Source organism: Dermacentor andersoni, chromosome 11 (genome assembly GCF_023375885.2).
Source record: "Dermacentor andersoni chromosome 11, qqDerAnde1_hic_scaffold, whole genome shotgun sequence".
NCBI classification, from domain to species: domain Eukaryota; kingdom Metazoa; phylum Arthropoda; class Arachnida; order Ixodida; family Ixodidae; genus Dermacentor; species Dermacentor andersoni.
The window spans coordinates 10,010,041-10,030,273 of NC_092824.1; the positions used below are offsets into that span (position 1 = coordinate 10,010,041).

Genomic DNA, 20,233 nt, shown 5'->3' on the forward strand with positions numbered 1-20,233 from the left:
GAAGAGTACGGCGACGCTGGTTGGACTCTTGGCCAGCAGTATTTGAAACGCGTCGTCCTCAATACCCTTCAACATATGGTTGATCTTCTCGTCCTTTGCCATCGTCGGATTAACACGGCTGCAGAGATCCAAGAGAGAGAGAGAAAGGCAAAGGAAAGACAGGGAGGTTAACCAAAGATTTTCTCCTGTTGGCTACACTGTACTGGGGGAGGGGCAAAGGGATGCGATAAGTGAGAGAGGAAAGGATAAGAAAAAGTGAAGAAAAATTGAACAAAACATACACACACGTACACACGAACTGTTTCTGTGGGCACTGTCACGCTTGCTGCAAAGGCGTTCCTAGTGTTGCGCAGTGCCACCGTACGATCCTACGTCACACAGTGTACAGTCACAAGTTGTCAGGAAGTCCCGTGTCTTTTAAGTACCGCAGCAGCGCCTTCATAGCGGATACCGCTGATGTTCGCGTAAACCAGTTTCCAAGGATTGATTGATTGATTGATTGATTGATTGATTGATTGATTGATTGATTGATTGATTGATGTTGTTTTCTGTCAATGGACGCTTGTCCAGTTTGCCATGGGTGGCTGAGAAGGCTGCTCTTTGCGGGTTGAAACGAGGGCACCCACAAAGAAGGTGCGCGATTGTTTCATTGCACCCGTAGAAGTCACAAAGTGTGCTGTTGGCCACAGTGATAAAAAAGAGGTACGCATTTGGAAATGCTACTCCTAGCTGTACACGGACTATAAGGGTGCAGTTACGTAGTGGAAGGTCGGGGCGCAATACGGAGCAGTAAGTTAGGGTCCAAGGTATGAAGGCGTGCACTTATGAACTCGAATGAATTCCACTGAGCTAATGTCAGGTCATGCGCAAGTGCGGAAAGTTTTTCCCCTGCGTCGACTCTCGAAAGAGGAATGGCAACGCAGTTGACGCCGTCATGGGCAGACCGGGGAGCTGCGTCTGCTCGATCATTGCCATGTATGCCACAGTGACTAGGCAACAACTAATATACTATATCGTGTCCTTCGTCAACAGAAGAATAAAATTATGGGGTTTCACGTGCCAAAACCACTTTCTGATTATGAGGCACGCCGTAGTGGAGGGCTCCGGAAATTCCGACCATCTGGGGTTCTTTCACGTGCACCTAAATCTATGTACACGGGTGTTATTGCATTTCGGCCCCATCAAAATGCGACCGCCATGGCCGGGATTTCATCCCGCGACCTCGTGCTCTGCAGCCCAACACCATAGCCACTGAGCAAGCACGGCGGGTAAGAGAAGATTAACCATGCGTGCGGTGGTTCCTCCTCAATGAAATGAAGAGCGACACGCAGGGCTACCAGTTCAGCAGCTGTCGTTGATGACACATGAGCAGAGATCCAAGACATCCTCAATATAGCTGGGGAAAGCGTCGCCTGCGGTTGTTCGGCGGGTATCATGCGGATAGCGGGGCGGCCAAAGACTTCGACGAAATGCGTCTTGAATGCAGACCGACTCGAAATGTCAGATTCGTGATTTTTAAACCCTAGATTTGCGACGTCAGCAAGGTGACGTTATTCAGTTTAGACTGCTCGTCTCACTTATTGTGTGCGCTCACACGTTCACAAGAGGACAGCCAGTTTTCGACGCCATGTTCTGCGGTCCCATGAAAGATGGCCGGGTCGCGCTGACGGAGACCGCCGGCGCAAGTGACAGGGGCAGGTAGGGGCACAGTCGGTGCCTAGGTTGCATCAGTCATAGTGGCGGTGGGCAACGTACGATTGCGGAGCTCCAGGGTAACTTGAGGGATTCCAGCATTCTCCACCAAATGTAATGAAGTTTAAATAAATGTGAGAAGCAGCAGATAAAATAGCAGCCTAGCAGCAGCCAACAGCCTCAGTTCTCGTGCAAATCACAGCACGGGTCGTCGTCGTAGTCTCCGAGCTGCTATGGGAAACACGAGGTGCGTCTGCTTCATTACACAGCCGTTAGATATTCACCTGAAGTTCGGCTGGCAACATGTCTGCAAGCACTACGCTCCACAAACAAAGAAAGAGCTACTGCCGTATGATTTCGTGCATTCGACGACATTCAAGAGAGCAATAGCAAACTCGTGCCTGGAATCTGTCCTTACCAACTCATGCCCGCATGCAATGCGCAAAAGCTTGAATAATGAAACTGAAAGGTTGCTTTCATCCGGACTCCTCCTGCGACGCCATATCAGCTGTGGCTGAGAATCTGCTTAGGAAGATAAAAAGAGGAAATCGCGGTAGTACGAATTGGTCGCTGCCAAAAAAGAAGACAACGGTTATGCCATATAAGCACAAAGTTGCGCACAATGTAAAAATAGTGGCGAAAAGGCCTGGCGTCCCTGGCGTTTTTTCTGCTCCATAGAAACTCCCAGGTTGGTGCCCGAGAATCGGTAGCCAACGAGCTTGAGGCAGCGGATGCGGCATCAAGCATACTGAAACGTATGTAAAATGTGCCACGGGCGCGGTGTATGAAATCCCGCTCAAGTGTGGAGGCGTCCACGTGGGTCAAACAGGCCTTTGCGTGAATGAACGCGCCGGGGAAACATGCCGCTCCAATTAGGAATAAAGAAGGAGCGAACTTACCTGCTCGTTGCCTTGCATGTAGTGGATGCGAGCCTATGCTCACGAACATAAATATTCTAGAAAAAAGTAAAGATGAAACACTGCGTAATCTTCTCGAGGCCTACCACATAAAGGAAAACTGCGAAAAAATTTTTAGCGACACTTCTGTCAAATTGTAACAAAAGGAAAACATTTTTCTGCGCCACTGGTTTGGATTACGAGTTGACTTGGGCTTTATTTTAGTCCCCCTCCCATTCTCCTCATGCTTTCGTTGGGAAGTGATCCTGCATATAAAAGGCACCTTCACACAAATAAAACCAGTTGATAGTTTACGCTCTTTCCATCTCCGTCGCCTTTTCCAGTGGTTGTCCTTATTGGGTGCCCAACTTGGTTCTTCAAAACTCTTGGTTGCGCCGTAACATAAACTCCGCCTGTAAAGGCGCCATCTCCGCGCTATCAGGTAGGTGAATTCGCGGAAAAGTAAGGTACTTCAGTCGGGGTACGTGCACAACGTCCGTGGGGACACGTGGGTCCACCGGAATGATCTCGTAGTTGACATCGCCAAGCTGACGCAACATCGTGTAGGACCCTGTGTGGCGTGGCAGCAGCTTTTCAGACAAGCCGACACAGCAACATGGTCTTCACAAAAGTACAACAGATGCAGGAGAAATCCAACATCCCGATGTCAGCTGTCGTACAGAATCTTCTGCGCGGCCTGAGACTCAGTGATCCGGGAGCCGCCCACTACTATTCGCCCTTTACCTGGAACCGCTATGCTTCGGTGGCGTAGAGGTAGAACACCCGCCTCACGTGCAAGAGGTCCGGGGTTCGAATCCCGGTGCCGCGCAATTTTCCACCGGATAAAAAAAAAAACCGCGTGTTGATAAAATTGCATAAACAGACCTGGAATGTGGCCTGATCCCGGTGACCAGAACCGGTAACGCACTCCCTCACCAGAGCAGGATTGGCCACCCTGGTGCAGTACTTGGCCACAACCTCCTATATGAATACAACAATCAAACGCCGGCCCTCAGTCCCCAGCAGCTGCGAAGCAACTGACCACGGCGGCGGTCAGACCTGCGACGCTGCAGAGGGTGCTAAGAATCCCTGGCTCCGGACAGGCCGCCATTGGAATATGAACCTGGCAACGTTTAACGCTAGAACGTTATCTAGTGAGGCTAGTCTAGCAGTGCTGTTGAAAGAATTACAGGGCAGTAAATGGGATATAATAGGGCTCAGTGAAGTTAGGAGGCCAAAAGAAGCATATACAGTGCTAAAAAGCGGGCACATCCTGTGCTACCGGGGCTTAGCGGAGAGACGAGAACTAGGAGTCGGATTCCTGATTAATAAGAACATAGCTGGTAACGTACAGGAATTCTATAGCATTAACGAGAGAGTGGCAGGTCTTGTTGTGAAACTTAATAAGAGGTACAAAATGAAGGTTGTACAGGTCTACGCCCCTACATCCAGTCATGATGACCAGGAAGTCGAAAGCCTCTATGAAGACGTGGAATCGGCGTTGGGTAAAGTCAAAACAAGATACAGTATACTGATGGGCGACTTCAATGCCAAGGTAGGCAAGAAGCAGGCTGGAGACAAGGCAGTGGGGAAATATGGCATAGGCACTAGGAATAGCAGGGGAGCGTTATTAGTAGAGTTTCCGGAACAGAATAATATGCGGATAATGAATACCTTCTTCCGCAAGGCAGTTAGCCGAAAGTGGACGTGGAGGAGCCCGAACGGCGAGACTAGAAATGAAATAGACCTTATACTCTGCGCTAACCCTGGCATCATACAAGATGTGGACGTGCTCGGCAAGGTGCGCTGCAGTGACCACAGGATGGTAAGAACTCGAAGTAGCCTAAACCTGAGGAGGGAACGGAAGAAACTGGTACGTAAGAAGCCGATCAATGAGTTAGCGGTAAGAGGGAAAGTAGAGGAATTCCAGATCAAGTTACAGAACAGGTATTCGGCTTTAACTCAGGAAGAGGACCTTAGTGTTGAAGCAATGAACGACAATCTTGTGGGCATCATTAACGAGTGTGCAATAGAAGTCGGTGGTAACTCCGTTAGACAGGATACCAGTAAGCTATCGCAGGAGACGAAAGATCTGATCAAGAAACGCCAATGTATGACAGCCTCTAACCCTACAGCTAGAATAGAACTGGCAGAACTTTCGAAGTTAATCAACAAGCGTAAGACAGCAGACATAAGGAAGTATAATATGGATAGAATTGAACATGCTCTCAGGAACGGAGGAAGCCTAAAAGCAGTGAAGAAGAAACTAGGAATTGGCAAGAATCAGATGTATGCGTTAAGAGACAAAGCCGGCAATATCATTACTAATATGGATGAGATAGTTGAAGTGGCTGAGGAGTTCTATAGAGATTTATACAGTAGCAGTGGCACCCACGACGATAATGGAATAGAGAATAGTCTAGAGGAATTCGAAATCCCACAGGTAACACCAGAAGTAAAGAAAGCCTTGGGAGCTATGCAAAGGGGGAAGGCAGCTGGGGAGGATCAGGTAACAGCAGATTTGTTGAAGGATGGTGGGCAGATTGTTCTAGAGAAACTGGCCACCCTGTATACGCAATGCCTCATGCCTTCGAGCGTACCGGAATCTTGGAAAAACGCTAACATAATCCTAATCCATAAGAAAGGGGACGCCAAAGACTTGAAAAATTATAGACCGATCAGTTTACTGTCCGTTGCCTACAAAGTATTTACTAAGGATCAATAGAATCGGGAACACCTTAGACTTCCGTCAACCAAAGGACCAGGCAGGATTCCATAAAGGCTACTCAACAATAGATCATATTCACACTATCAATCAGGTGATAGGAAAATGTGCGGAATATAACCAACCTTTATATATAGTTAAGGAAGGGAACTGCGCTAAAAAAGACACGGACGAGTAATGACATGGACGGGCGCAAAGTCATTACTCGTCCGTGTCTTTTCTAGCGCAGTTCCCTTCCTTAAGTATGTAGGACCGACTCGCCCAACAACGTGCTCTTCTTTATATATAGCTTTCATTGATTACGACAAAGCGTTTGATTCAGTCGAAACCTCAGCAGTCATGGAGGCATTGCGTAATCAGGGTGTAGACGAGCCGTATGTAAAAATACTGAAAGATATCTATAGCGGCTCCACAGCCACCGTAGTCCTCCATAAAGAAAGCAACAAAATCCCAATAAATACAGGCGTCAGGCAGGGAGATACGATCTCTCCGATGCTATTCACAGCGTGTTTACAGGAGGTATTCAGAGACCTGGATTGAGAAGAATTGGGGATAAGAGTTAATGGAGAATACCATAGTAACTTGCGATTCGCTGATGATATTGACTTGCTTAGTAACTCAGGGGACCAACTGCAATGCATGCTCACTGACCTGGAGAGGCAAAGCCGAAGGGTGGGTCTAAAAATTAATCTGCAGAAAACTAAAGTAATGTTTAACAGTCTCGGAAGGGAACAGCAGTTTACAATAGGTAGTGAGGCACTGGAAGTGGTAAGGGAATACATCTACTTAGGACAGGTAGTGACTGCGGATCCGGATCATGAGAGTGAAATAATCAGAATAAGAATGGGCTGGGGTGCGTTTGGCAGGCATTCTCAGATCATGAACAGCAGGTTGCCATTATCCCTCAAGAGAGAAGTGTATATCAGCTGTGTCTTACCAGTACTCACGTACGGGGCAGAAACCTGGAGGCTTACGAAAAGGGTTCTACTTAAATTGAGGACGACGCAACGAGCTATGAAAAGAAGAATGATTGGTATAACGTTAAAGGACAAGAAAAGAGCAGATTGGGTGAGGGAACAAACGCGAATTAATGATATCATAGTTGAAATCAAGAAAAAGAAATGGGCATGGGCAGGACACGTAATGAGGAGGGAAGATAACCGATGGTCATTAAGAGTTACGGAATGGATTCCAAGGGAAGGAAAGCGTAGCAGAGAGCGGCAGAAAGTTAGGTGGGCGGATGAGATTAAGAAGTTTGCAGGGAAAACATGGCCACAGTTAGTACATGACCGGGGTAGTTGGAGAAGTATGGGAGAGGCCTTTGCCCTGCAGTGGACATAACCAGGCTGATGATGATGATGATGCTATGCTTAGGCGTAATTCAGTCGAGTTACATCCATGGCTTCAATATACTGGGTAATGAAGTAAAAGTCTTAGCTTATGCAGATGATCTAGCTTTCTTCTGCACGGATAAGTCCAGTGTTGAAAAGGTAGTATCGACAATAGAAGAATTTGGCAGCGCATCAGGAGCCCGAATGAACTCTTCAAAAAGTTTAGGCTTATTTTTTGGCTCATGGTGCTATACACCAGAACAGTTTGCAGGCGTTAAGTGGACTGATGTCCCGCCAAAGTATCTTGGCATGCCGCTAGACGCATATAAATTAAACGCACGCTATTGGAAAGAACGGGTTTTGGCCCTACAAAGTTACGCCCAGACATTCGTTCCACAACGACTTTCTATTTTTGGGAAAGCCGAAGCCTGCAATATGCTCTTAGCAACAAAAAATTTATTATGTATAGCAAGTTATTCATTGTGCTAGGCTATACAACCAACGCTTTCACCAGATTCTCGCAACCTTCGTATGGTCTTCAACTTTCGAGCCCATGAGGCGAGACAATACTTTTAGGCCTGTTAGTGAAGGTGGGCTGGGCTTAGTACATGTTTATGTGCGGCAAATAGTGTCTCGTTTCTTCTTTTTTCGCGATACTTCGCATCCTATAATTCGGTCATACATGCAAGTCGCACTTGTTAAATTAGTTACCTGATTTAGTTGCTTCTTGAAATTTTGCTTCGCGTTTATGCTTGTGGGGGTTCATGCAAGAAGTTTACTTGGCGGTTCGTTTTTGACAGTTCGGTTTTCCACTGAATACTTGTACTCTGTGTCGCGCAAAACGGTGTACAAAGATTTACTGTCCACGCTATTTCCGCCTTCATTTTACCGATCACTATACATTAAATGGCCAGGCCACGATGTGCTAAAGCGAGTTCGCAAAATGTATTTATCCCCTTGCTGCAAAACATTCTTTTACACACTGCATAGTGAAACCATACCGGTAAAAACATGGCTACAAAAAAAGTGTATCTTTGTCTCTTCTGTTAACTGTCGCCTTTGTGATGTACCAGAGATAATTTAACATTGTTTTATTAGCTGTACCGACGCCATCCTATTTTGCGAGGTCCTCCAACGGACTTTAAAGAATGACTTTGAGATTAACGCTCATACTGTGCGATACCTGCTGCCAACTTCTGATAATAGTGAACGTTTCGATGTTTTTCTTATGGGAATTCACAGTTTGTAGAAAACGCGAATGATGGACCGAAACGCCGAAACGGTGTACCTACAAGGGTACATTTTATCCAAATGACCCTACACCTAAAACATGTTTATGATGGACTCGATACACAACCGGACTGGTACCCTATTTTGGTGAGGTGCTTATCCTTACCACCCTTCTAACGTGAAGCCAACGTTTCTACTCGCAGTATGAACGCTGCTTTTTCTGTGTGTGCCTTTCATTGTGCCCTCCATCATCTGACTATGCAGAACTGGTGAATGTCGGGTTGAATACTACTATAATAAATACCATGAAAGAAAGAAAAAAAAGCTTGGTTAGCTCAGATGGTAGGGCGGGTGCCCAGAAAGGTAGTGGTACCGGATTCGAGTACCGGACGAGGACAAATTTTTTAGGAACCTGTATGGATTTCTTTCTTAGCAATTGTTACGAATGGCTGGATGTCTCATTTTTCTTTATTTAATTCCTTCTCTTCACCTTGCGGGTTTCCTCAGAACTATCACGTCAACTCTTGCCTTTGCTTCGAATTGTTGACAAATTCGACTTCGCCCTGCCATCTGCTAGCCGCCTGGTTAGCTCAGACGGTGGGGCGGCTACTCCGAAAAGTCGGTGGTACCGGGTTCGAGTCCCCGAACAGGACGAATTTTTCTTCAACTGCGGGGATTTTCTTTCAAGGAACCCGTATGGGTTTTCCTTTGTAGCTGTTGCTACGAATGGGTTGATGTCTAATTTTTCCTGACTTAATACTCCAGTTCCATGCAGCTTCATCAATAGTGATGAAGTTTACGTCCAGCCCGGCATTTTCGCAGATCACCGCTGTTTCGAGGATTATTTGCCTAACGTGTCTGACTTCACATTGGTGTGGGATGCAAACACACCAATAATCTGGTGCCACTTTCGATTAAAAGGCACAAACAATACGACGAGGTCCTGATCGCATGTAACGGAGCGCTCTCTTGCAGTTGTGAACTTCCCAAGGTCCACAAAACCTTCGATGTTGCCGCTGGATGCTAAGCTGATGTTGTCAGATAGCTTAATCTCATCAATGAAGAGTCCACCATGGTGCTGGAACTAGCTAATTGATTTTGTTTGTTCCACCACAACGCCAAACACTTTAAGCTAATGCCGAACCCACTCCTGTAACTCTTTAGATATCCACGTAAGAATGTTCCAGATGCAACGTCATGATCTCGTTTCTACGGGTGTGCTCGTAGAATATGGGGCTCTTCGTGCACATAATAAAGCACTTTAGCACCCACTCGCTTTCACACTTCATTCCTCTCGTGCATTTTTTCTTATATGCTGCAAAGCACACCTTGACCGGCTGATGTTTCTTCACAGATAGGGCCTTGAAGGCTTCCTCCGGTGCTACAGAATCAATCTGCGCATTCTACTGCATCCATTGCTTTATATGTGATTTAGCTCGATGGATACTCAGCCTGCTCCTTTTAGCTTGTGCTGTTCGAGAGCTTAACCTGTACGAAAACGAGTGGAGCCCGGTTTTTACCCTTCTTCTTCTTCTGTAGGATGCCTGATTCAGGAGCAGTCTCGTGAGGTGCTTGCACTGTGAGCAGGCTTTTTCTGACGTTTGAGCGATTCCGCGGCTAAATTGACTGAAAGTTCTGCCACCATAAGTCTTCTCTCCACGCCTTGTGTTTACCTCAAATTCACCAATTGTACCTAATGGACCATTTCGGAAAGTTGCGCGCGCCCCCTACGCGACCGCCGCAAAGCACGCTGGGAATTGTGAGCGATCTTGGCGGGCAGGATCCGGCGCAGGAGCGGTGCGACATGGACGTCGCGCCACAGCAGGTAAACAAAATCTTTTTTTTTGAGTGCTAGTAATACTTTTGTTGCATGTTTGCGCCGCGCAAGTGATCTTTGCATTGCCGTACAACTTTCTTGTGGTTATGAAGCCGACGCTACGAGCGCGAAGCGAGTATTTTCGCACGTGAAGCGCGCATATGTGCCAGTGTCTCGCGCTCGGAGCTTGCGTTGCATAGCAACACCTTTGTCAGCGTTTTATAGCTATGCTACTGAAGGCACGAGCTCGATCCTACGGCTGGCAGGCGTGTTTTGCTGGTGAGCACGCGCTAACAGTGCATTTATTTACTAGTCGCCCGTCGCAAACCTTCGAAGTTTGTGCGCCTGTTCCGGCGGCAGGCGTAGTACGTAGCGTACAGTACATTCGTGTTTGTTGCAACAGTGCGACACCCTCTTGTGAGAATGTATGCGCTGTATTTCAGCAAAATACCTCGGTATTGAGCACTGCCCATTCAGTCTTTTGGTTACAGCGTGCTATTTAATCTACGGACAAGTCTGAAACAAGTATATCGTCGAAAGGAACGGACAGCGCATACGTTCAATAATGTACATCTCGCAAGAAGTAAGTAGCTGAGTTGGCGCTTAGCTTGTGCCAGCGCATTTTCTTGCCTATAGTGTTTGAATAGCACGCAGGAAGTACGAAGCAGAACTAACAAGCTCTTGTATTAACACTGTTACATTCTGTGTATATATCTGAGCATAGCATTGCCGTACAGATAGCAGTTGCTGTTTGTTTGACAGCTCGTACTATCTCGGTCGCGGTGTACATTACTTACTACCGTGGAGTGCAGATAGACGCACCCAAATTATGAACGTGCCTCGGTGGCTACAAGTAACGCGAATGCGGTCTAAAAGAACTGCGGCGGATGTTTTGGCTAACCTGAAAAGTATTGAACGCGCCAGTACCTTGTACTATGGCGGCCTCAGAGTTTTAAGTTAGCTAGTGGCTTACGGAGCCCGTCCTTGTGCAACATTCTCCACGACCGCGCGTAGTGAACGAAACGGGTTCAGCGTTGATTTTCAAGCATGCGTGCCACAAGTGACCAAGACACAATGAATGAATACTCTTTTATTTCAAGATCGCATTGATGATCCCATGATCAGCTGTGTATGCTTCCATGCTCTGTTTATATGTGGAGTGCCGAAGAAAACATTTTGACGCTTGCTTATACCCATGTTGCAGGTACCACTACGAGCCATTCAAAATGCACTTCCTCTTCAAGCAAGGTTACCGAAAGGACCATGGACAAAGCAGTTAAAAGACGTGCCGGATGGTTTCTCAGAGCAAGAAATCTTGGCACATCAGAATGCACATGGTGCTCAGAAGCATACTGTAAGCGGATACAGGATGTTTAAAGCAGATAAGGTTCACAATGTTCTTATTTGCAAGGCTGACGGTTCCACTTTTCTTAAAGCAACCGTGGAGGCATCGTTCGCTTTGGCAAAATTATATAACACTGGTGTTGTGCTCTCGTCAAATGGAACTGCGGTTGAAGGAACCTGCAACTGCCGGGCTGGAGCTGCAGGTGTTTGTAAACATGTAGTTGCCTTACTATGGTTTGTACTAGACCTGAAGCGCTCTGGGGCAGCCTACGTGCGAGACACACAGTCGTGTACAGACAAACCCAGAGCATGGGGCACTGGGGCTAAGAAGGCCAACATGCGCTCACGCGAGTTCTCACAACTACGTTTTGTGAAACATATGCCAATGAAAGCTGACAGGCATCTGACTCAAGAAACCACAGTTTCTCTGACAGTGACAGAAGACCATATTAAGAGAATGTATCAGACACAGAAAAATATTCCGAACGTCATGCTATGCAAGACGCTGGAGGACAACCACTTTCTGCCCGTACCAGTGAAAAGAGCACTTCACGAGGATGCTCTTAGCCAGATGCCAATCAGGTAACCGGTGCAAGCCCTGTGGGTTGAGCATGTGCCAGCTGGGTATAAGTTCGGCTCCTGTGAGCTTACTTTAGAAGACTCATGGGCCCTTGAGCAAGCGACTAGGATGCAGAGCGGCTCTACAACATGGAGCTTCGAGAGATCCAAGCGCCTGACTGCTTCACACTTCGCAGATGTGGTGTCACGGAAGAAGCCAGCTGACGAGAGGCTTTTTCAAGAGGCTGTTTGGGTCTAGCCAGATGCAGACCAAATACATGGCTGATGGTTTAAGGAATGAAGCTGTAGCCGTGCAGCGTTACATAGAGAAGAGAGAGGTCCCAGTTAGGATTTACTGTTGTGGGTTGTGCGTCAACCCTGGTGTCCCTGTTCTTGGTGCAACGCCAGACCGTGTTGTAGAGGAGGGAGGATATTTTGGTCTCCTTGAAGTTAAGACCCTCTCAGCTGCCTAGGAACGGGGTGATGAATTAGAAAATGATGTGAATACGGCATCCTACCTGAAGAATGGAGTTCTTAAACCGACCCACAAGTACGTTTACCAGGTCCAGGGGCAAATGGCTTTGACTGGACTCCCCTGGTGTGACATTGTGGTTGATAATGGCACAAAATGCACTCTTCAAAGGATCACTTTTGACAGCTCGCTTTGAATTTCCCAAATGCTGCCACGGCTTCTGGAATGTTTCAAGAACTACCAAGCGCACTGTGCTTGTATGTGAATTTCAACTACTTACTTAAGTCACATTGGTCTGCAGGACAAAGATGCTCGGACTCATAAAATGTTGTGGCATGTGTTCATACTTGCATATATATGGTTTTTAAATATCTTGTATTGCATTAGTCTCCATGAAGAAATGAAGAAAGTGTTTTCTGTGTAATATCGTTATGGCCACGCGTATGTGTTGCCACCACCTATTTAAATGTGTGTGCAACTAATCGGTGTGTAAAAAGTAAATGTCAAGCACCACACGTCTTGCTGCCTTGTCGTTGAACACATACATAATGCACTCTTAGACCCAGGAATCTGGGCAGCTACATACTTCAACATTTCCTATACTTGATGATGATAGTGACTTCGCATTGGTCTCTGTAAGGAAACCGCATTGAAAGTTGCAAGCAAAATCTTTGCTAAGTGTCAAGTGTGTTCTCCGTAGTGTAGGTACTCTTGCACTCGGTACGACTTGTAACATACGTGGAGTGAACCACCGAAGGTTTGTGCTTTACAGCAAGTCAATGTGCCGTCAAAGAGAGTGCCTAAGGTGCACATTCAGCATACTTCATCTCTGCTCTGAGGGGCTAATGCACAAGTTTCGAGCAGCACTGGGCTCGCACTGCTTTGACGACCAAGCTCGACCCTGCCGCATCTCGAGTATTGCATACTGATACTGAGTGCGATAGCAGTTATTTATATAAGTTCTTCCTCAAGGATTCCATGCAGGACATTACATGAGAGTTTGTATTAAAGGTATCAAATTTCATTGCCATGAAATACTCGCGTACATATACAAATTTTTTTACATATACAGTACACAAATATACAATACATATACATATCACAATTTTTTGAAAAATGAGCACGTCACTAACACATGTAAAAGTGACAAAGTGAAATTCACTTGACAGATTTCACTCCAAAAAGTTAAGAAAGAAAATCTGTGGTAGAAAAGACAATGGCTGCAAACACCAACTTTCCATCTTGTCTGTGTAGCTCAGCAATGAGACTGGTGATTTGGTTTTTAGTCATGAGTTGAGTTGAGTTGAGTTGAGTGGTTGTAGGCTACTGGTGGGATTAGCCTTGCAGTAGCTGCCGGCAATTGCTCCACCGTAGCGACACTTAAAATACATAAATCATATAAATCAGACACAGACCTCACAACTACACTACACATAGTCACACCTAAGGTCACCATGTGGAGGCCAAATCCGTGTCCTGCAGGTAATTTAAAAGAAGGCGAGAAACCTCCTTCCTATCTAACCGGTTCCCGCGCGGGAAAACAATGTCCTGTATAGAACTGTGGGGAATTCCTGTCCTCTTGAGGGACCCGAATAACACGCTCCTTTCCGCGTCATACAGAGTACAGCACATAAGGTAATGTTCTATGTCACCGCACACACCACACGTTGAACATAATGGTGACAACGCCAGGCCAGTCTTACACATCCACGCAGGGGTACGAGCAGAGCCCGTGCGAATGCGGAGCAGTAAAGTGGCTTGGTTTCTTTTGAGACCCTTAGTCACACATGGCTTGTGAGGTGAGCTCCACAAAGAGTGGAAGTGGCACGACACCGCTTCTCTGAAGAGTCTCTTGTCCTCTTGAGGCACTTTTCTCAAAGGATTCCCAGACAGCGCTCTATGGGCAAGGCTGTCCGCCATCTCGTTGCCTATGATACCTATGTGCGAGGGCACCCATTGGAATCGTATGGAGAAGCCTTTGATAAGGAGAGTGTGCACCGAGCGTAGGGAGCTTAGACATAAAGCATCAGTAGGGAACCCATACTCTAACCTTTGAAGGGCGGATTTCGAATCTGTAAGAATGACTACGGGTTGAGGCGTACAAAGCCGTAGCTTTTTTAGGGCTGCTTCAATGGCAACGCTTTCGGCCGTTGTGGAGGACACGATTGTAGTGAAGCGAACCGACCAATCATACTTTAAAGCGGGAATATGAAAAGCAGCTGCACTAGATCCTCTGACCTTGTCCACAGAGCCATCAGTAAAAATTTGAAGATGACGTGCATATTCAGTTTCAAGATGTTCCAGTACGAGCGAACGTGTTGCCGCCAAAGGAGAACTCCGCTTAGCACGAACGTGAGGAATTGTCAACGAACAATCGAGGCTCGCGAAAGACCAAGGTGGATTCAACCTCTTAGTTCGACCTCTAGCGTCAAGACCCAGGTAACCAATAGTATTAAGGGCCAAGTACGCTCGGGACTCGGATCTCTTTCGAAGGCTCTGTAGAAGGGCTCGACCGGCTATCGTCTGTTTGAGGCGGCCAATTTGCATCAATAGCCTTTGTGAAGCGACTAGGCTAAGAGGTCTCGATAGAGACTCATAAAGTACTGCATTATTAGGAGCAGACTGCGGAACGCCAAGAGCCCTCCTTAGGCCCTTTCTGTGCAAAACCTCAAGTCGTTCCAGCTGTGATAGTGAGGGGGAAATTAAAGGGAGCTGGTACATTATTCGACTCGTCACTAGTGCATCGTGCAGCCTGATCATTGAAGAAGGGTGATTTCCCCATTGCTCACTTGCAACTCTACGGATCACATTGAGACGCGGAGATAGTGATGTCACAATAGAGTCCACAGCTCGTCGCCACTGTAGACGGTAGTCAATAATTATGCCCAAAAAGCGTTTGTACTTCAATTGACGAAGGCAAGATTGATCAATGTCTATCTTCAGCCGCGCATACCGTCTTCCTCTACCTGGAAACATGATGAAGCCAGATTTTTCCACCGAGAGAGTCAACCCTACACCTTGAAGGTAATTTTGAACTGAAAGTAAGGCCTGTCGAGCTATCAGAGCTAAACGCTTGTGTTGATATCCGCTTAACCAAATACAAATGTCGTCCGCGTATATCGACATATGAATATGCCTGCAATGTTTTTGCACTTCAGCGGGAAGACCAGCCATTACAACATTAAACAGCGTCGGGGAAAGAACACTTCCCTGAGGTACACCTCGCGATACCGCCCTTTCGGTGCTTATGGTACTTCCTAACCGCACTTGGATTTTACGATCACTGATAAGTGAGTGAATGAAGCGCAGAAGATAGCCCTGTACGCCTATGTCCATCAAGCTATTTAGTACTGAACTTTGAAGTACGTTATCATAAGCCTTTGATACGTCTAGGAAAATAGCTAGTGTTGAGAGGCCGAAAGCTCTTTGATGTTCAATGTGGCTTATCAAGTCCAAGACGCTATCTTGCGCGCTTAGACCTGTGCGGAATCCAGTCATGCATGTTGGCAGAGCCCTTCTATCTTCAAGCCACCATGATAAACGCTTACTTGCCAGCTTCTCCATGAGCTTAGCCACACACGACGTCAATGATACAGGTCGATACGAGGCCAAGTCTGTCATTTCTTTGCCGGGTTTCAGCACTGGGACAACACAAGCCACCTTCCATGAAGGAGGGACGTCGCCAGTCTCCCATACTCGATTGAGAAAGCTTAGGAGCATCTTCCGGTGTTCTAGAGGTAGGTTCTGCATCATCTGGTTGGTAATGTCGTCAGGACCTGGTGCACATCGACGCCGCAGGCTGCTGAGTGCTGTCTGTAGCTCTCGAAGTGTGAACGGGGCGTCCATAACAGACGTAGATGTTGCAGGCCGAGCGCACTGATGAATTCCTGAGCTTGCACGTACAAATGCATCTGCAAATTCCTCTGCCAAGCAAGCGAGAGGTTTCTGCTTTAGCAGTGCAAGCGCTTCGAAAGGCTTACGAGGACGAGAATCACCAGCAAGGCTGCCAATGACTCGCCAAATTCTCGTCATTGGTGAAAAAACAGACAAGCTGGCGCAGAAGGACGCCCACTGCGACCTACAGAGCTTGTTCGTATGGCGACGAATGGCAGAGTTAAGCCTGTTATAGGTCGTCTTCAAGGATCTGTCGTCCTTCTTCCGCATCATTTGTCGCTCCGCCCTTCTGCGCGCTGCGCAAAGGTTCCTGAGTTTTAAATCTGGAGTCGGAAAATGATTAGGCAACTTGACCGCCGTGGTAGCTGCCATCTTGCCATAAATCATTTTTTCTATCACATCTCCAGAAACACGTGCAAGTTGCTCCCTGTATTTGTCCCAATTAACAACATGGCTTCTTTTAGTGCCGCGCGTATTGAAGTCGGCAGTAAACACAAAAATTGGGTAGTGATCACTTCCCATGCGGTCAGGTGCAGTTGACCACTTCACACGAATGTCAGGTGAATGCAGAGTGAGGTCTATAGATGTGGCTGAGGCGGGAGGCCGGAAGAAAGTGGGACTTCCGTCATTGGCCACGCACAGGTCCAAACTGTCGATAACTTCTACCAGTTCGCGTCCGCGGGAGTCTGTGTTCCTGTCACCCCAGACCGAGTGATGGGCGTTGAAGTCACCGCAGATAATTCGGGGCGCTGGGCAACGGTCACAAAGCTGCTGGAGAAACAAATCCATTGCTACCTTCTTCCGCGGAGACACGTATACGGATGCAACTGAAAGAGTTCGAAAGCCGAGCCGTATCTTCACAGCCGCTACCTCAATGCTATCGGTGCAAAGATCGGTAACGTTCACAGCCACATGAGGAATCTCTCTTCGTACGTAAAGGGCGGCACTTCCTGTGGGAAATGACTTTATGCTGCAATTCTTGTGCGCAACATATCCAGTCAAAGATCTCCCCCTTGGTAGGCCAGCCTCCGAGAGCGCCAATACTGGAACACAAGTTTCTTTCAAAAATAATTTCAGTTCTGCTAATCGACTTAGAATCCCAGCGCAGTTCCATTGCATAATAAACGGCACTTTTCGGTGATTTTTGGTTGCACGAGGTTGAAGAAAACTAGCCATATTATAAGGCAAAGTTCGCTGCAAAGGCGGTAATCATGGACTCAAACGAAAGAACGAGCTGTAGAAAGGTCTTCAGGGTGCCAGCCTGCATCGCTTGAACATAGGAGCGGAGGACTTCAAACAGAACTCGCAGAAGGTCGGACAGATCTCGATTTTTGAGCTCCTTATTTTGTTGAACGCACTGCCTCACCACTTCAACAAAAGATGCGGACTGGGACTCACTCTTCGTCGCTGCAGCTGGTTTCTTCGTCTCTTTTGAGGCAAGGGAATGTCCTCCTTGGCTTCGAGTCTGGTTGTGATCTGGTCGCTGAGGAACTTGGACAGTTTTGGTTGAAGCAGATCGAACAACCGACTCACTCACAGAGGACTTTGCCGTCTTGCTAGGGTCAGGTCGCTCACTGACGTCGCTTGTTACCAAGCCACGAACTTCCGACTCTAACGCAGGGAACTTGTCACTTCCAGGTGTCGGCTTCTCAGTAGGTCGTGGTTTGGGACCACTAATGAAGGACACTCGACGGTGTAAGGCGCTTACACGGAAGGGGCAGCCACCGAAACTCGCTGGATGGTCGCCCCCACAATTAGCGCAAGCAAAATCTGCCTTGCAGGCTTTGTAATCGTGGGCGCCACCACATCGTTTGCAACGTTGATCTTTGATGCAAACTTTGGCTACATGCCCAAAGCGTTGGCACTTAAAGCATCGGGGAGGAGTTTCAACGAATTCTTTGACTGCATGCTTGGTGAAACCGAGGTTAATTTTCTCTGGGCGCTCGGTGTTGTTAGTCATGACTCAGATATAGTACTGCCACATTCTATGCTACAATCATTTGGACAACACCGACACATCAATAAGGCATTGCAGCGCTATGTAGCCTGTACAGTGACTTTAGGCTTACTTCAGCAGAGCAAGAAATGCTGCTCTAGTCTGCTGTACATGAAGTAGTGTACTTTAACACAAGTTCAATGTCTTGCACTGCAGCAGGGATTCTCAAACTGCGTTTTGTGGAACTCTTGGGTTTCTTGGAACACTTCCTAGAATCGCCAAGCACCTATATTCATGCATGTCTTCATCCGCCTTAGCCAGTTAATTTGGACTAATGCTCTAGCTGCTTACTGCTATCTCACTATACAGCCAGTCATAACTGAATTTAAGTATTTGTTCAGGTGCTGTGCAGCTTGCGTACCCCTTTTACATATGCCGGCCAACACCTTTTCAAGTCTCGGTCGCAGCGGTCGAATTTTGATGGAGGCGAAATTCTAAAGGCCCGTGTACTGTGCGATGTCAGTGCACGCTGAAGAACCCCAGGTGGTCGAAATCTCCGGGGCACCTCACTACGGCGTCCCTCATAGCGTAAGTCGCTTTGGGACGTTAAACCCCCCTAAAGCAAATATTTTCAATACAGGCTCCGTGACCGAAGCTGGCCAAAACAGAAATGAAACATGTTAGGAGCCGACTCCATTTTAGCCAAATAAGGTTGGTCTTTCTTCAACTGAAAAGGCTAAAACGTCTGAGCACCCCTGCATTACAGTAGATCATGCACAACGTACAAAACATTAAAAACACCACCATCGCTCATCGGTTTAGAATGGGCTCATGCATGAAATTATTCAGATAGCAAAAAATTTTCCATATCTTGTTCAGCTTCTCTGCCATAACATTAGGAAAAACAGCACGAAGTATTCTAAAGTTTTTAACTTCCCTGATGACACGCTCAACATGGATTCGCAAACTGGCTATCTGCCGTGTTGCTAACTCCTCTACCAGTGACAACTGCGAGCGGCCATTCAACATAGGTGGCATGTTTAATTCAACTCCAAGCTGACGGAGGTAATCTTCAATGAGGAATCCTCTATCCGCCATTACACTGTCCCCTTCCTCGAGCAACTCATACAGGCCACTGTGTTTTGTGATTTCTCGATCAGAAAGTCTTCCAGGAGCACGATTAGACACGAAAGAAACGAAGCCGTTCGGAGTGATGCCAATGAGCCCTTTTGCGGTGTTGTGTCCTTTATACGAGCTGAAAGTGTCGCTTTGTGTATTGTAGTCAGACGGGTTCTCGATAAAAATTTCTGTGCAGTCCAGTACAATGCGTGTAGATGGGTACAATCCTTTAAAATTGTCTGGCATGAACAGGTTCACTGTATTACGGGATGGCCACATTGGTATCTGGGTTAGCATTTCAAACAAAAAAATTAACCCGAAATGTGCACATAGCACTCACGGTCTACACAGACACTTGCCAAATCCTGTTCCAGTAACCCAACCCTGAGCCTGCAAAGCACTGCAATGAGCTGTTCTTTCACTGTCAGTGCTGGTGGCCTGCCAGCACCCGTTTTCAGTGCCTCGTACATGCCTTCAACATGTTCCACAAACGCATCAAATTGTTTGAAGGAGTTAAACCCCGTATAAAACACGAGTCGTTTCTCATCTGAAACAAAATCGTGAAGTTTGGAGACAGGATCTTTTAGTTTCAGTTTCTCTTTGAGCGCCTCCACTTTCACATCGTGCAACTCAGCCTTCAGATCCTCAACCTCTTTCTGGAGCACAGATTTGTCTTTGAGGAGCAAGCTATTTTCATGGTCGAGTTATCCACAGACTTCGAGAAGGTAGTTGACTTTTCTTAGCGTGGCAGCAGGTGCTGCGTCTGGAGGCCCCATGGAGTACGAGTGGTCGGCACCTAAAAAAAATGAACTGCTTGTTGATTTGCGAACGGTTAGGCCCTGCTTTAATGCAGATTTCAGGGTTTGAAATAGTCACTGCAGCCCACAATGTGTGTTCTGAACCTTTGCTCTCGGCTTACATTGATATACAGACAACAAAGAACAGGGATGCCAAAGCCATAGAGCCCAACTCTCTTTCACTCCGCTGATCCACCTGTGCAAGCAGCTTACCAACCAGCAAGCTCAGATTAATGCTATCCAGTTATACTCGTAAACATCATGAGCTGTCTGTGCCCCTCCTGCGCATGCAGTTCGACGACATTGCAGATTGTGCTACCAGTGTATTGTTCCGCCAAATTTGCACTACATTTGGATAGCCTGACGTTTGAGTCATTTTTCCAAGCTGGGGTAAAGAAAGGGAATAATATCGAGGTGAAAGAA

General features: G+C 47.0%; 1 pseudogene; it reads right to left on the reverse strand.

The window, feature by feature from the left end:
* Positions 1-18,228: 18,228 nt before the first annotated feature.
* On the reverse strand, positions 18,229-19,973 carry LOC140214179 (uncharacterized; annotated as a pseudogene).
* Positions 19,974-20,233: the final 260 nt, after the last annotated feature.